The sequence below is a fragment of the Ixodes scapularis genome, unplaced genomic scaffold (genome assembly GCF_016920785.2).
Source record: "Ixodes scapularis isolate PalLabHiFi unplaced genomic scaffold, ASM1692078v2 PGA_scaffold2__306_contigs__length_199485367, whole genome shotgun sequence".
Lineage (NCBI taxonomy): Eukaryota > Metazoa > Arthropoda > Arachnida > Ixodida > Ixodidae > Ixodes > Ixodes scapularis.
The window spans coordinates 58,758,535-58,775,633 of NW_024609857.1; the positions used below are offsets into that span (position 1 = coordinate 58,758,535).

The following is a 17,099-nucleotide window of genomic DNA, read 5'->3' on the forward strand; positions in this document are numbered from 1 at the left end:
GTCATATTGCTTCGTATCGCGATCGTCTGTCACCACCGTCGTCGACGTCCAGTGCGTACGCCGAATAAAGTTGTTTACATAAATGCCTGCGTGTCCTTAACGCCCAATTTTTTAAGAAAAAAACATGCGCTGGACGTATTTTCTCTGAAGCATTTGCAATAAAAGTTGATAATTATGTTTCGATCATTAAGTTAGCAGACGACCGTCTGAGTTTGCTGCACGCAGACATGGATGTTGCCGGTCCATCACGGATGCCTCCCAAGGTAAAGAAATCAAATTGGTCCGAAGATGATAAGTTTCAATTGGTTTACGAAATCGAGAAACGAAAACGTATAATTAAGAACAAATTTAACAACAATATTACAAAAGCTGCTAAAAGAAAAGCGTGGCAGGAGATCGCATCCGTGATGAATTCGCGGCATCCATCGACGCTGCGCACTGTGCCGCAACTCAAAAAGCAGTGGCAGAACCTCAAATCTCGCAGCCGCGCGGAACTGACCCTCTCGAAGAAAGCACACTCCACGACCGGTGAGTTTACTATACATATGTTTTTACTACACATAAAAATGAAGCACACATTCTGTGTGCTAAGGAAGTTTTTTATCCACTTTCTCATTTTCTTGGCTAAATTATAGAAGAAATTAAGATATCAAGCTATTAATACAATCAAATCAAAACAATGAATGTGCTTGCTGCAATCAGATAAAATTTAATGCTCAAACAAAATATAGAGAGAACCTTGTCTTCCACAGGCGCAGGGCGCAACGACCACACGCTGACACCGCTGGCTGAGGCTGTGCTGGCGGTCATCGGTTCCACAAGCCCCAACCTTCTGGGTATCGAAGGAGGCGTAGACACCGACGAGTGAGCTGTCATGTTACTGCTATTTGTACGAAGTCTAGCCTTTCGAGATTCACACGATTGGGGGTTCTACTAGCAAAGCTCATATTGTATTCATAATCATATCTGAAGTTTGCAAGTACTAAATACTGGGCCACTCAAAGAAATGCTCTGGTGTGTTCTCTCCAGAGCAAGAAAGAACCGTGCACATCCAAGAACTCTAAAACTTCGAGCCATGTTACCTGAAGTTAAAGTCGAGCTAGGCATGTCAATGAAAGACCACTGCGCTCATCAATGATGATCATAAAAATAATATAAACAACAATAATAATAATAGTAATTATTGGATTAGGAGAGCCACGGCACTCGTAACCCGTGCAAAGTACGCCCGCAATGCCACATCTTCTGATGGTGATTATGTGATGATGTAAGATCACGACCTAATCTTGTGAGATGCAAGATTAAAATGATGGTGATTATGAGCCGACATGTACATGGGCAGGACGACGCAGTCTTCTGAACATCGCAAGCGCCGTTGGCCGAGTCTTGAAAGTTTGGGAAAGAAAAATGATATCAGACTTAGGCTGGTACACTGCTGAAATGGTAGAAGGTATATCTTAAAAAGGTATCATGCAATCCGAACAAGACAAAGGGGATTGTGTTTCTACTACACTACCATTACAAAATACATTATACTCTCATGATTTCAAACTCCAGGAAGCCATGAATTTTGTTTGATTTATCAGAAATTTATCTAAATAATGATGCAAGATAAATATATGATTTGCCTTATGAGTGGCTTCACATACACAGAAGATATTTCATGCTTTCCTTTACATAGGCCTACTGATCATAACCAGGTATGCTACACATGAAACATTCGTGAAATGTAAGACAAAAGTTTATTTATCCCTCAAAAATGTTCATTGTTGTGGGCTGTTCAAAGAGCACATGACAACTCAAAACGAAATTCAGTTTGTTCATCGGGTCAAGAAGTTGTCTAGTGTGAACTATTAAACGGGGGACACGTGAACAATAAAAGCGGGCACTGCACCACAGTTTTCATAGCAACTTGTGAGGACGTTGTGACTTGCCCATGCTATGCCACTTAAATTCAATGCCGTTGTCCTGTAATTCATATTTTTTGTTCTTGCAGCCCTTTTGTTTAGTACACATCTTTCTGAGCATCGGTGCACTGCAGAGGGAACACCCATGGATCTGTTGCTTCTCCGCAATGTGCCGGCGCTCGGTGTACGCCATGCTACCAGATCACAGCGTCTGCGCAAGTTGCTGCAGAAATTTCCGCATGAGCCCCGTTGAGTGCGCTTATCACCGAGCACCGGTGCATTGCAAAGAAGCAACAGCTCCATGGGTGTTCCCTCTGCAGTGTACCGGTGCTCGGAAAGAAGCACACTCAACAAAAGGGCTGCAAGAACAAAAAATATGAATTGCAGGAAAACGGAATTCGGTTTAAGTGGCATATGGATACACTAAGAACATGGCGAGACAACCAAACTTAGGAAATTTGTTTGAATTAACCAGAAGTATAATATCCGAGTTTGAATTATCGCAAGACTACCGTATACAGGCTAGACTTTTATGAAGTCAAGCTGAACTATGACAAACAGCAAAAAAATATATTGTTTTATGTTGAAAATTCTACTGCTACGTAGACCCAAAGGTCACAAACACAAAGCTTGGACCTCATTTGCTTCAGGTCCGTTGTATTGAGATGGCAAGTCAAATGAATGAAGGCACAAAGCTGAGACAGTCTGTTGCATAAACATATTTGTGCGAGATTAGTGCTCTGAAATCTCGCTCATTTCGTAGGTAGCATTCACTGTCACAGCTGAGTTCGCTGCTGCTGAGCATATGCTGACGTCAAGCTCTTGCAACACTTCCAACATGCACATTGCATACCATGAGGAATGTCTTTTCTGAAATAAAACCACCTTGAAAGAATGAACAGTATTGATAAATAAAAGAAATTAGAAGTAATCCTGAGCAGTCAGTTCAAATATGGTGTACAGTGAGTACAATATATTAAGCACCGACCAGTAGACACTACCACTAAATTTGGAATCACCCTGAGCAGATCTGTTGCTCAACATGGTAGTCTTTGACATAAAACAGAATTGTAGGGACAAGCAACCAGAAATATCTGGCCGGCATCAACACTGCACACTGGATCTCCATGAAGCCAGCTGTTTTCACAACTAATAGCCGCAACAGTCAAGATCGGGCTTGACCTGCACACTGTAGGCTGGCTTTACTAAAGCCCACATGCTTTCACAACTAATAGCAGCAATGGCCGAGAGCTGAGGAGTCGAGCTTGATCCACATGCACACAAAAAGCATGAATGAAATACAAATAAGAGTGTTTCAAATTATGTACAAGGGTGACAAGACTGACATTCTGGTGTATTTTCCTTAGGGCCAGCACAGCACCAGTCAGCGTGCAGCCAATTACTGATGAGGAGGTTGGAGAGGACAGAGTCCTGAACTACGAAGTTGAAGTGGACCCCGGGGTCGCATTCCTTGAGGTGCCGGAGTCCGAAGAAACGCAGGACTACGAGCCTCCGGACTGGCCGATGGACGAGGATGAGGCACCCGTGGAGCCTGGTGCAGCAGCTGCGCTGCTACGTCGGGAGGGGCCTCCTCCTGTGGCAGGGGGACCGCCTGAGGCAGCAGCTGCTGCTGAAGGGCGACCGGCACCACTGGGCCGGCAGGGACCACCTCGTTCACGACCGGTCTGGAGGCCCAGCGCACCACCCGCAGGCTCGGCAGCCAGCACACGGGCTGCAGACAAACAGTTTTATAGGGACATCATGGAGCAACAACACGAGAACGTAAAGTTAGAACGGCAGTGCCTCCTTGCCAAACTGAAGGCGACGGAAGAGCAGGCAAGCGCAGCAAGGGCAGCCTGCGAGGCTGCCGAAATGATGAAAAAGGCTGCAAACTTTTATATTGAACAGGGAGAAAAAATTTTCATGTTACTTGGGAAGGCCCTACAACAAGACCCTTAAAGGGGAGGAGGGGCCTTCAGTTTGGCAAAGAGGCACTGCCGTTTTAGCTTTACTTTGTAAATACAATAAACAGTTTTTTTTTGGTTAGTTCTCTTCAATGTCTTTTTGGTTCCAAGTATGCAAAAAAATTCCACTGCATTATGTATTTCATTTAGCAACATGAAAAACTAAAGAAATGATGCATCATAAAAAAATGCAACGACTTTTACACACTCAGCTAAGTAAAAGTGAAAGTCATTAGTGTAATAAACACGCGTAAAGACCGCACCCGCAAAAAAAAATGTTTGCCTTGCGCACCATTGCATTTGTACAGGCCTGAGCGATGTCACCGCCGACGTGGCATGCAGTCAGCATCAAAGCTTTTTTTTCCTTTGCAATCCTTACAATCATCTCCCTTCTTGCTGCCTTTGTCGAATTTGCTTAAGGCACATTCAGCCAAAACACCTAACTATTCATCTCCCTTTTTATGTTTGAGCAACCTTCATCTATGATCCACAGACGTCAAAGCCGAGTGGGAACGACAACGAAAGAAAGTACAAACTTCAGGTCCAAAATGGAAGCGCAGCGGCGTAAAGGCCCATACACACAGTTTCGTTTCAGTGCGTTTGACTGCACTGTATCGAAAAGTAGCCACAACTCCTTGGGCTGCCTGTGGTTCATATAAAACAAAGCAACTAACTTGCTTATCAGACGGCAAACAAACGGGGGCCCCGCACCATGCTGGTGATTGACTTCCCACCACATGGAAGCACTTACCAAGGCATAGGATGCCACAAATTGCCCGGACATGCACTGATGTGCACCATATTTTCTACAAAACTACCTGGTTTTTGGCATGCGAACTTGAAAAACTGTGCCAAACTTACGATGACGACATTCAACCAGCCTGTACAAGATATTTCGGCGTTGCTAAAGTGTGCTACGAGCAGAAAGTTCCCATATGCCACCGACAAAGTTTTGATGCGAAACGCTATTGTGTCGGAAGAACAAATTTAAATATGCGGTTCAAGGCACAACTGGAATCCTGCAATTATTTGACCAGCGGCTCTAGACGCCACTCATAGTAAAGTTATGAGTTAGTGAAGTATTGATAAACAATGCAAGGATCCATATGTCATGGACCGCAAAGGCCGATGTTTCGGTGGCAGCGTTTCAGCGAGCATGCATTTGGGGGCCACTGCCGACTGATCACTGCCTGGCCGAGCTCGCGGCGAGGCATGCTTCCCGTACTCGGCGAGGAGGCCCCGAAGGTGCGCTCAAAACATGGAAACTACATCATGAAGATAAAGGCAAAGGGCATCGTTATCACGAACAGGCAAGGCTGATGCAAAGAGTGTGTGAACATAAATGTTAAAAAGTGTTGTCAATGCACCGCCACGAAGAGTCCTGCCAACTGTGCAGCCGCACAGTTGGCAGGACTCGGCAGGACTCGTTCCGATGTGGGGCCGCAGCCCTCCTCTGCCACTCGGACTTTCTTTTCTTTGACGGTTACTCTGTTGCGGGGCGACTCAATGAAACTATCGCCGCGATACATAGCAAGTGCTACAGCTGAATCAGGCGCATTTTACCATAGCTCTCGCTGCAAATGGCCGTCGCCTCAACCACCAGTATACAGTCGACTACAGACATAATGGTTGTAATCACATTCTGCTTGTACAGTGGCGTCGAAACGAAATAGGGGGGCGGGGGAGAGACTGCCCCCCCGACAGGTCAGAAATTTAATGGAAAAGATATGGGGGAGGAGTGCAAACTTGCCCTTCCCCCCCACCACTGTCGCCCTCCCCATCTGCTGAATGGTCCTGATGTCTCTGTGCTTGTAATCACCCATTTTTTCTGACAAAAACTTTTACTTCAGTGTCCTATTCGAAAGTTTCTGGCAATAGCCACAGTTTCAACAGACTGTTCATGGTGACTGTTGTGTGTAGAGTGGTGGCACCATCGGGGACACGGACCGCAATCCTAGAAGATTACGCCACACCGCGGAAAAAATGCAACGCACGCAGTCAACGGCCAACGCCAGCCAGTGAAACTATCATGTCTTCATTACGTAGCCTTTGTATCTTGAGTCAATAAATAGTTCATGTTATCCGGTCATCATCTACTGGCCAGGATCTATCATGTGGTGATGAGGATAAGATTGCATAGAGACTGCCGCACTCTACGGCCCCACATCGGAACGTACAGGTGAGGCAGAAGGTTTGTGAACATCGCCCTTTGTTCGGGTACCCCCCTTGTACCCTCGACAAGAAATGGCGACCCTGGGACAGATAGGAGAATTCAACCCTGCGTTTCCGGAGAAGTGGGATGCCTACAAGGCAAGATTGAACTTCCACCTCGAGGCAAACGATATCACCAACCCAACCAGAAAACGTGCTGTTTTTTTTTTTTTAGTGTTTGCGGTGCTGCCACTTTTGACTTAGTACAGTCACTATAGTATACTCGCGTTGGCAACTCCCAAAACGAAGACCTTCAGCCAACCGTCGGAGATTGTACGCCAGAATGCCTTTACCGGCGGAATCAGGGTCCCGAGAAGTCTGTGGCCTTATTCATTGTGGAACTACGGCAGTTGTCACAAAACTGCAACTTTCCAAATCTCACGGAAACACTGCGAGATCTACTCGTGTGTGACCTGAGGAATGAAACTCTTGAAGCTCGACTTTTCGCAAAAAAAAAACTCTCGTTCAAGATCGCTCAGGAAGAAGTGCTGGCAGCTGAAGCGGCGGCTCAAAGCACCACGATGTGAGGGGAGGAGAACCAACTGTGGCAACCAACGTTGCCATACATCAGGACTAAGAGGAAGGAGAAAACACGCTTAGGCAACCGACAAGGAAACAGTATACCACGGGAAAACAAAGCCTTGCAATGGGTGCAGAGGAACTCACGCACGGGAGTATTGTCAATTTAAGGATGCCCAGAGTCACTTATGCAGAAAAATCGGCCGCATCGACTGTGTGTGTCGCATGAAACAATGAGCGCAGAGCGGGCCATGGGAACAAGAGGATCCAAAACCATGGCGAACGTTCTGAACTTGAACACACAATCTGATGATGTGTACGATACTAACCAACTGGCCCCGCCACAGGCATCGCAGACACGTAAGCACCGGACGTCGGCAATGATGGAAGTTGACTAGGGGTCAGAGTTATCGATCATCCCAGAACAAACAAATGAGGTCATGAAGAAGATGCTGCACCGGGTGAGCCATTTCAATCGCAAGTCAGATTTCCATTGCAATACGGTGCAGATCAAGGGGGTGTATAAGGTCCATGTCAAGCACAGCAGTTTCGAAGGAGACCAGAAACTGCCAGTAACACAGGGACAGTGGACAACCCTCCTTGGCATGGACTGGTTTAAACCATTGGGAATCAGGCTGCTAGGGGTAAATAAGGTCACAGGGCTGTCTATTGAAGGTGTGCTTGCAAAGTATGATGGCGTTTTTGGGTAAAAGATTGAGAAGTTTGAGGGACCCCCAGTATCGCAGCACCTTGACTTTACAATGATGCCAATCCGCATGAAACCCTAGCAAATGCGCTTTGCGCTCACGCTTAAAATTGACGCTGAACTTGATTGCTTTATTGAACAAGGCATTTTCGAGCCGGTCATGCAACCAAAGTGGGAGACCCCGATTGTGACGCCCATGAAGGCAACTGGAAACATTAGAATATGCGGCGCCTACAAGTGCACTTTCAACAAGGCACTGGCTCAACACCCGTACCTGATCCCCATGGTACAGCACCTCCTGACATCACTCTCGGGGGGGGGAGGCTGTTTGAAAAACTGGATTTGGCAGAAGCTTACCAGCAGCTGGTGGTTGATGAAGAAGCGGCGGAGGCACAAACCATCACAACCCATCGAGGAGCATTTCGAGTGAAGTGGCTACGGTTTGGAGTAAATGTTGCTCTTGGGATCTTTCAGAGCTTCATGGACGACCTCCTGAAGGGGATCACCGGGGTTGTGTCATAATTCGATAACGTTCTAATTGCTGCAAGCACCAAAGAAGAGTTGGCAGGCCACCTCGAGGAAGTCCTGCACCGTCTTGCTGATGCTGGACTCAGGGTAAGAAGTGAAAAGTGCCATTTTGAAGTGTCGCAGCTCGAGTTCCTGGGATTTCTTATTGACGAGACGGGTGTGCACCCAACAAAAGAAAAGGTGAAGGCGATTCATGAGGCACCAGTACCAACAAGCAAACAGGAGCTACAGGCTTTCCTAAGACTGCTAAACTTCTATTGCATCTTTCTACGAAAAAGGCAGCAGTGGCCGAGCCACTACGTCAGCTACTTGACAAAGAGGCACGGTGGGAGTGGACGCCTCTTCATGAACAAGTTTTCAACGAACGCAAGCAGCTGCTGTCCTCAGCAAGTGTGCTGCACCATTATGATGAAACAAAGCCCTTTGTGCACACTTGTGATGCCTCGCCATAAGACATACATTAAAGCTGTACTTGGCCGTCGACCGCAAGATGACAAAGAGGTCCCCGTCGCATTTTACTCCCGCACATTGACATCTACCAAGCCAAACTATGTTCAAATCAACAAAGAAGCCTTTGCAGTGCTGGCAAGCGTAAAGAAGTTCCATGACTACACGTATTGCCTTCGAGATCAACACCACAAACCACCTTTGGGACTGTTCATACCTGCAAAGCAAATGCCATACATCTTGTCTCCACGAATGTTGCGTTGAACGATCCTACAGAATGCTTATAACTACAGTTTGGATCATTGACCTCGGAAGGACATACAACATGCCGATGCATTTAGTTGCCTCTCACTTACCATTCCAGAGTTTGTGGTGCCACCTCCTCTAGAAGTTTTGTTTCTGGAGAACACATCCAATCCACCGCTCCACGCCAAGGACGGCGCACAAATGACAGCAAAGAACACCGTTTGAAGGGTTCTCAACTGGGCTCTGAAGGGTTAGCTGCCAGGCGGCCTTGAGGCAAATTTCCAGCCATTCAAGATTCGACAACATGAGATGCCGGTTCACAAAGGATGTATACTTTGGGGGAACAGGGTCGTAATTCCCCCAGAAGGCCGGAAGGTGTTGCTGGAGGCCCTCCATGTCGGACATCCTGGCATCGACCAAATGAAGGCTCTGGCTCGCAGCTATGTGTGGTGGCCCAAGATGGACAGAAGCATAGAAGAGCATGTGATCAAGTGCATGGCATGCCAAGAGTCACGACCTGCACCTCCTCGTGCCTCAGTAGACGCATGAAATGCAACTCCAGCACCGTGGTCTCGGATGACGGGGCTCAGTTCACCTCCGAAGAATTCCGCACATTCTTGAAAGCCGGTCTCATCAGACACATCACGTCAGCACCCTTCCACCCGTCAACTAACGGACAAGCAGAGCGCATGGTGCACACAACGAAAGATTCGCTACAGCATATTGTAAAAGGGAACATGAGGGCAGCATCTGACCAGTTTTCTGCTACAGGAGCATGTAACACCATGCATGATGACAGGCAAGAGCCCAGTGGATATGCTGATGAACAGGAGGTCGAAGACAATACTTGACCGACTGCACCCAGACCTGACTGAGAGCATGAGGAAGGGAGCTGATGAAAATTCCAGCGAAGGAGCCCAACCGAAGTCACGAATATTTCGAACAGAAGACCCAGTATTCATATGCAGCTACAGCAGTGGCCCTTCATGGATACTGGCGACAGTGGTTGAAATGACGGGTCCAGTTTCCTACAAAACCCGCACCCAGGAGGGCATTATCATGCGACGTTCTGTCGACACGGTGTGTAGGAGCGGTGCATTGAGAGTTGCAACAGACAGCATCAGCCATGGAGAACGGCAAGCTGCTTGTCCTGAACCACCCGGGCACCCGGATACAGGCAGCGCAGTGCAAACGTTGGTGATGGGCCCAGTGCAAGATGTGGATGTGGCCAGGCAGAAGAGATCAGACGGGGCTCGAGCTCTTCGAGAAAGAGTTCACTTAGGGGGAAGGAGTGTTGTGTATTGAGTGGTGGTACCATCTGGAAACAGATGCCAAACCTAGAAGACCATGCCACACCGCGCGAACATTGCAAAGCATGCAGTCAACGGCCTACACCAGCCAACAAACCTGTCACGTTGTCATGTAGCCTTTGTATCTTGAGTTAATAAATAGTTAATTGTATCTTGTTGTCATCTACCGGCCAGGATCTAGCAGTGACTATACCTGAAGTGTACTGAAAAAAGTTTGTTAGTTACGGCCTCATTATTTCAGGCACAGTATGATCAGACCGTTTAAAAAAAGTTGGCCCCGAGATATTCGTAGACAGCATGATTAGTACTTGTACCTAACTAATTCAAAAACAACCCTTACCTTTTTTTTTCCAGTTTTCTGTGCACCTGGTTGTATGCGCACTCCGCTGGCGTGTCTACCCAGCGGTACGGCACGATCAATCACGGCCATCGTAGCCGATCGCCATCCACGATGACGAGCCCGTTTGAAGTTCCTCCTCCGAAGTTGTCTCTGATACAGCTCTGCGATAGCATGTGGAGGTCATGGGTGCTTCCTTGCCACTTGGCGACCACCTCACGATCTGCGAGCATATGCCGACCACCAAGAGGACTACCTACTTGTCCGGCGTTGGTTCCGAGGAGCTCCGCTGCTGGTGACCACCTGAAGTGGAGAAATATGTCTGAGATTCGTTCATGACAGACAATAAAAATTCTAGCGCAGTTTCGATTCAAATATATATAGCCACGCCATAATTAACAATTCCTAGCGAAGGTTCATAAACACTGCTATAACGTATCAAGCTACTCGCTATCTTCCAAAATGTTTTGGAACATGACGTCCGTCGGGAGTTGACGCTGACATTTTGAGAAACTGTTTGCTTTTCCGACTGTTTTTTAACACATCATTTTACAAAGGAAGGACTGCCTCGGAACTGTACCTCGGCCAACTCCGTGATCCTCAGGTTGAAAATCGTCTGAACAATAAGACTACGTACTACGCCTTGCTTTCCGTTCATTCTTGAATGGATGGCGCTGCATTTGTGTCAGAAACTGAGCCGCAAAAATAAGTTATAATTATGCCAAACTTATTCACATTTGCCTTTACGAAACAGCACAACAAAACAGTGGTGTTATTGATATTATTTCTTACCTGAGCACTTGCATCAGGACATGGGTGACCAGTCAAGCTCACAGGAAAACAAGCGATTGCGAAACCACCAAACCGAAAACGAAACAGTCGTGGCAGGCTTTCCTGTCGAAGACGTCGATGGCGTAGAAGCAGACTAAACTCGCTTCAACAAAAGCATTCACCCATTAAAAATGACTTGTAGCCGGTGCGTAGTTGCTGGTGGTAGCCACGTCCGACATTTTGTTTTCTCAGGCGGTCTCATCTTGGGTCTCAGCTGAGACCCAACGTAAGACGCCGGTTGAGCCGCTTGCTCGAAACGAAATTGGAACCGTCTCAGCCAAGTCAGGACTTGAGTCCGGTACCTACAACCGAGTGAGCGGTGCCTCGAGAGGGAATCTAGGGGAAACGGAGAAAAACGAAGAATCCGGACGTGGATGTGACACGGGCTCGTCTGCTACGCCGCGGTCGTTTTGGACAGCGACAAACGACGACAGTCTCATAATTACTGCGTCGTGTTTTTCGTGCAAACTGTGGTTATACGTGAAAAGCAACAGCAAGCCGCGGTTCTGGGCGTTGTCTGTCACCACCATCGTCGACGTTGAGTGCGTACGCCGAATAAAGGTGTCCACAGAAATGTCCGTTCGTGCCGATGCATTTTCTAAGAAAAAGGAACAACACTGTACGTCCCTTCAAAGGTAAAGACGAATGTAATTTGGTGCAAAGATAAAAAGTATCAATTGGTGTACGAAATGCAGAAACAAAAACGCGTAATTCGAGAGAAATTTAACAAGATTACAAAAGTTGCTAAAAAGAAAGCACGGCATCTGTTCCATAGAGATCATACATACATCCGTACTGCACTAGCGGGACCAACCGATGCTACGCACGACACAAAAAGTAAAAAAAAAAAAAAAAAAGTTGCAGAACGTAAAATTTTTTAGCTGCAGAGTTGACGCTTTCCACAAGGGCGAGTTTGTTATACATTTGTCTTTACTGCACATAAAAATGAAGCACACATTCTATGTGCTCAATCAATTTTTTTCACTTCTTATTTTCCTGGTTAAATTATAGTAATAGTCAAGAGCTCTGGATTTGAACATCCCTTCTAATTTTCCTGGCTAAATTATAGAAGTTGTCAAGAGTTCTGGATTGAAAACTTTTATTACAAACAAATCAAAACAATGAACGCACTTGCTGCAATCAGACAAAATCCAATGACCCAAGAAAATGTAAAAAGAGCCGTCTTCCACAGGCACAGGACCAGTGAGCTGTCATGTTACTGCTGTTTCTACAAAGATACTAGAATGCAGTATGTGCCATTTGATGCAGACAAGTCTAGCCTTTTGAGGTTGACATGATTGGGGGTTCTAGCAAAGCTAACATTGATTTCATAACTGTATCTTGGGTATGCAAATACTAAATACTGGGCCCACTCTAGGAAACATTCCAGCAAGTTCTCTCCAAAGCAAGAAGGATCTGTGCACATCCAAGAACACTGAAACATTGAGCCATGTCATTTCAGTTAAAAGTCAAAATCGGTATTTTTTAATGAAAAAACACTGCACTTATTAATAGAAGAATTAATCTTGTACACTGCTCAAGTGCTAGAAGGTACATTTTAAAAAGGAGTTAAGCAATGCAAACAATACAAAGGTTATTGTGTTTCCATTGCACCATCACCACAAAATACACAGGCTAGAAGCTTATGAAGTAAAGCCGAAACATGGCAAGCAGTAACATGAATTTGATGTTTTATGCCGAAAACTCTACATCTCCGTAGGTCCAAAGGCGACAAACACAACACTTCGACCTCATTTCCTTTGGGACCCATTTTCTTTGGGTCCATTGTATTGAGATGCCAAGTCAAACGAGTGCAAACACAAAGCTGAGAGTCTGTTACATAAATATGTATGTGCAGGTGCTTTTACCCATCTAGCTCATTTTACAGGTAGTATTCACTGGCGGCCATAGCTGAGCTCGCAGCTGCGGAGCACATATACTGACGGCAAGCTTCCACAGCACCTGCAACATGCACATTGCCCACATGAAGAATGTCTTTTAGAGTGCAGCTCTTAGGCGTGCGTCTCCGGAGTGAGTGGTGCCGGTGTTGGCCTAACTGCACGTTACATTGGGACGTTTCCCATAATGACATCCCATGTGACGTCACTAGGGTCACGAGTGACGTCAGAAAGGTCACTTGTGAAGGTCATGAGGGAGGAGGGAGGGGGAGGGAAGGGGTGGAGGGAGGATGGAGGGGAGGAGGGGCATACCTGTTGGTATGTAATGGACCGTTATCGGATGGCGACACGAATCCAGCGCTAAGGTCGTGCAGCCGTTCCCCTTCTGTTTGCATTTTCCCCCCTCTCTTCCCGCTTGATGAACAAGATGGCAGCTTGACAGCTGTATGTCGTTTCTTCATCCCCAAATCCACTCGATCCGCGTCCCAGAAATGTGGTCACACTGTGCACTTAAGATAAACAAACAGGTTATGGGCCCAGGACGACACATCGACCATTATTTCGGAAAAGGGGTCACCTTTAATGAGTGATGAAAAGGTACGACCACATTGAAGAAAAAACTGTCAAGCAACACCGTCATCGCTACGTCGTGCCGATGCCTGAAGAAGATTAGACGAGCATGAGTGTAGTGAAACTGTCAAGGACGAAGTGACTGACAAGCGGTGTGTGCCCGTCAAGAAAGTAAAAGGTGGCGCGTTCTTCATCAGACGGATGGAGCGTCGCCGGACACCGGTCTCGCTGCGGACTCCATGGGGTGTTATGTTCGGAAGACGTCTACACACACCAAGCGTGGGTACAGCGAAGTTGTCGGTAAGAAGTGACCTTTGCGCTTTCCGAGCAGGACGGATCACCGTGCGACACCTGTGGCTGTCGGAAAGAAGTACTGACATCGGTTCGGTGCGTGCCAGTGATGAAAGTGTCGGGAAGAAGTGACTGACACGCCAGTGACGAATTTCTCGGCAAAGAAGTGAACGAAGGAGAACTGCGTCGACGGTTCGTGGAAGACGTCGTCAAACCTGTACATGTGTTCCTGCTTCGCTGGGTGCCACAAGACGTGCAACAAGAACCCAACGCAAGTTCATCGCTGTAAGCCTACTTCGAACCGCTCTCGACAAAGCAAAGCGATAGGATGGCGGCGCTGGATGAATTCAAAATATCAAAACTCTCAAACGAAAATTACCATGCGTGGGCGATTTGAGCCAGAGCGGCATTCGTCCAGAAAGGCTGTTGGAAAGCCATGGAGCCTGGCTATGGTGGGAGAGAAGTGATGAACGACGAGAGGAAGAACACCAAGGCTTTGACATTCATGTTCCTAGTAGTGGAAGACACCTGCCTGGACGACATTGGGGAATGTTTGACAGCTCGTGAGGCCTGGAATACATTGGAAGAGATACATTTAAAGTGTGGGCTACTGCATGCTCTTCAGTTGATGGGAGACTTCTCCAGCACCAGAATGGAGCCAGATGAAACCATGAAGGATTACCTGGATTGAATAATGAACCTACAGAGGAAGCTTTAAACGGCAGGATACGCCTTCACTGACAGGGAAGTGGCACTGGTGATGCTGATGGGCTTGCCAGAAACGTATGAATCACTTATCCTAAATCTTGAGCAAGACGAAGGAACGCTCACGACGAAGAAGGTGAAAGCAAGGCTGCTGGTAGAAGAAAAGCGCCAAGTCAAACGTGAAAAAGACAAACTAAATGAGAGTGAAGAAAACAAGGCCCTCATGACAAAGAACAAGCCATTATGAGGAGCAGTCAGCTCCACAAACGTAACGGGCAAGAACATTTTTCAAGGAAAGCAGCAACTGGCACTGGTACAAGCTGCTTTGAACCGAAACAATGAGTTCGGTGCGGAAAATTTGGACACATTGCCAGGGAATGCAAGGAGGGTCCCGATGACGAAGGATGCGGCTCAAAGAGAAGACGAAATTCCAGTGAACCGAAGAAGGCGCTCTGTGCCAGAGGTGGAAGTTCCTCAGGGTCACACATCTGGTACCTTGGCAGTGGAGCAATTGACCACATGACGTCAAACAGAGCCAAATTCACCACTTTCAAGCCCTGCTGTTCGACTGTTGAGGCAGCAAATAAGGAGGTCATGGAAGTCGTCGGGAGAGGACAGGTAAAGATTGAACTTTCGAAAGACTGCGGTGGCACTGTCGTCGAGCTCCAAGATGTCCTCTACGTACCAAGCTTAGACGGTAACCTCTTGTCAGTTGGGAAGATTGAGGAACGTGGACTGAGCGTGACTTTCAGCAATGGAAAAGCTAAAGTGATTGAAGCAAATGGTGACCTTATTGTCGTAGCCAAGTGCGATGGTAAATTGTACACTGAGAGTAAGTCGCTTGCAACATTGAAGTTAGCAAAGGCGACAGACGTCGCCCTGTAGCATCGACGACTCGGTCATCTCCACCATGAAGCTGTCGAGAAACTTTGCCAAAGTGGTAGAAGCAGTCAAGATGCAAAGTGCTCGACATGTGCACTCGGCAAATTGAAGAAAAGCAGCTTCCGAAGAAGGGTGGAACAAAGGCTAAGGCCCCACTGGAGCTGGTTCACTCGGATGTAGTTGGAAAGATCACACCTGCCTCGAAGGGAGGGTCGAACTACTTTGTCACATCCATTGATGACTACTCCAGATTCACTGTAGTGTACCCAATGAAGACGAAGAATAAAGTGCTGGACAGATTCGACCAGTACAGACGAATGGTCGAGATTCTCCACAACACGAAGGTGAAGACTTTGCGTAGTGACAATGGAGGAGAGTACACAAGCAAAGAGTTTGATGAGTACCTGGCCAAGCATGGCATAAAGCGTCGGCTCACCATTCCTGGCATACCTGAGCAGAATGGAGTTGCCGAGAGAATGAACCAAACTCTGCTTGACATGACGAGGTGTCTCCTCATCCAGTCAGGCGTCCCCAAAGAACTTTGGGCTGACGCCGTTGTCACTGCAAGTCACATCATCAGGAACAAGTGTTCATCGAAAGCAGTCGAAGGAGAGTCACCAGAAGCTCTGTGGACAGGGGGAGAAGTGAAACTGGACCACCTAAGAGTGTTCGGATGCAGAACATGGAGTCTGCGAAACAGACGATGCAAGGGAAGCAAGGTGGACCCGAAAGCAGAGGAGTGCATACTGGTCGGCTACCCAGAAGGAGTGAAGGGGTACAAGCTGTGGAACCAGAAAGAAGACCGCTTCTTTGTGAGTCGAGACGTCACCTTCGAAGGAGACTCCTTCCCGTGCAAGCTTGCCCAGGCTCCAAGCACTGACGTTGATGTATGTGACGACACCGAGGGCACAATCATTTTTCAAGTAGAAGACAGCTGGAGCGGGTCACGTGAGGTTGGTGGTTCAGATCGAAATGATACTGGCCACAACAATGCCGAAGAAGTTAGATCATCAGCTGATGAAGACGACAACGGAGCTACACAGCAGATATCCAACGTGACAGATTGTGGTACGCAAGCATACAGAAGGTTGGCGAGACTGGCAAAGAAGGGACCACGTCAAAGTGGATGTCACGGCTCCTGCATAGCCAAGCAAAACAACCGGGAAGATCCAGAAACTCTACACGAAGCCTTTTCTGCATCAGACAAAGAGAGATGGAAAGCAGCTATACAGAGTGAACTGAACAGCCTTGAAGCTTCAGGAACATGGGAACTGGTGCCACGACCGAAGGAGAGACAGGTCGTAAAGTGCAAGTGGGTAATCCGCAAGAAATACGACGAGAATGGTGACTTGGAGAGGTACAAGGCACGGTTAGTAGCGTGCGGATACTCCCAGGTGGAAGGAACCGACTACAAGGAGACCTTCTCTCCAGTTGTCAAGCTGAAGTCCATCAGGACGCTGCTAGGCATAGCAGTCGAGAGAAATTGGAAGATCCACCAGGTTGAAATCACGGCAGCATACTTGAACGGTACACTGAAGGAGACCGTCTACTTGGAACAACCGCAGCCTTTCGGCGTTGCAAGAAGGATGAAGTCTGCCTTCTAAAGAAGAGCTTGTATGGACTGCGACAGTCTGGAAGGGAGTAGAATCTCACCTTGGACAAACTGCTGAAGTTGCAGGGGATGACAAGATCGAAAGAAGACCCCTGTTTATATGTCAGCAAAGAGAAGAAGCTCATTGTAGGAGTC

At 47.3% G+C, this 17,099-nt stretch overlaps 1 protein-coding gene and 1 long non-coding RNA gene across 2 annotated transcripts in view; both read right to left on the reverse strand.

Moving 5' to 3' along the window:
* LOC120843865 overlaps positions 1-17,099 on the reverse strand; it is a 72,053-nt gene that overhangs the window by 38,425 nt on the left and 16,529 nt on the right. The gene's annotated exons all lie outside the window — the stretch shown is intronic.
* On the reverse strand, positions 1,724-10,790 carry LOC115314301. The gene is made up of 3 exons (XR_006077965.1): positions 10,756-10,790; positions 10,179-10,478; positions 1,724-3,639 (listed from the first exon to the last, which is right to left on the reverse strand). It is a non-coding gene; the product is annotated as an uncharacterized LOC115314301 (long non-coding RNA).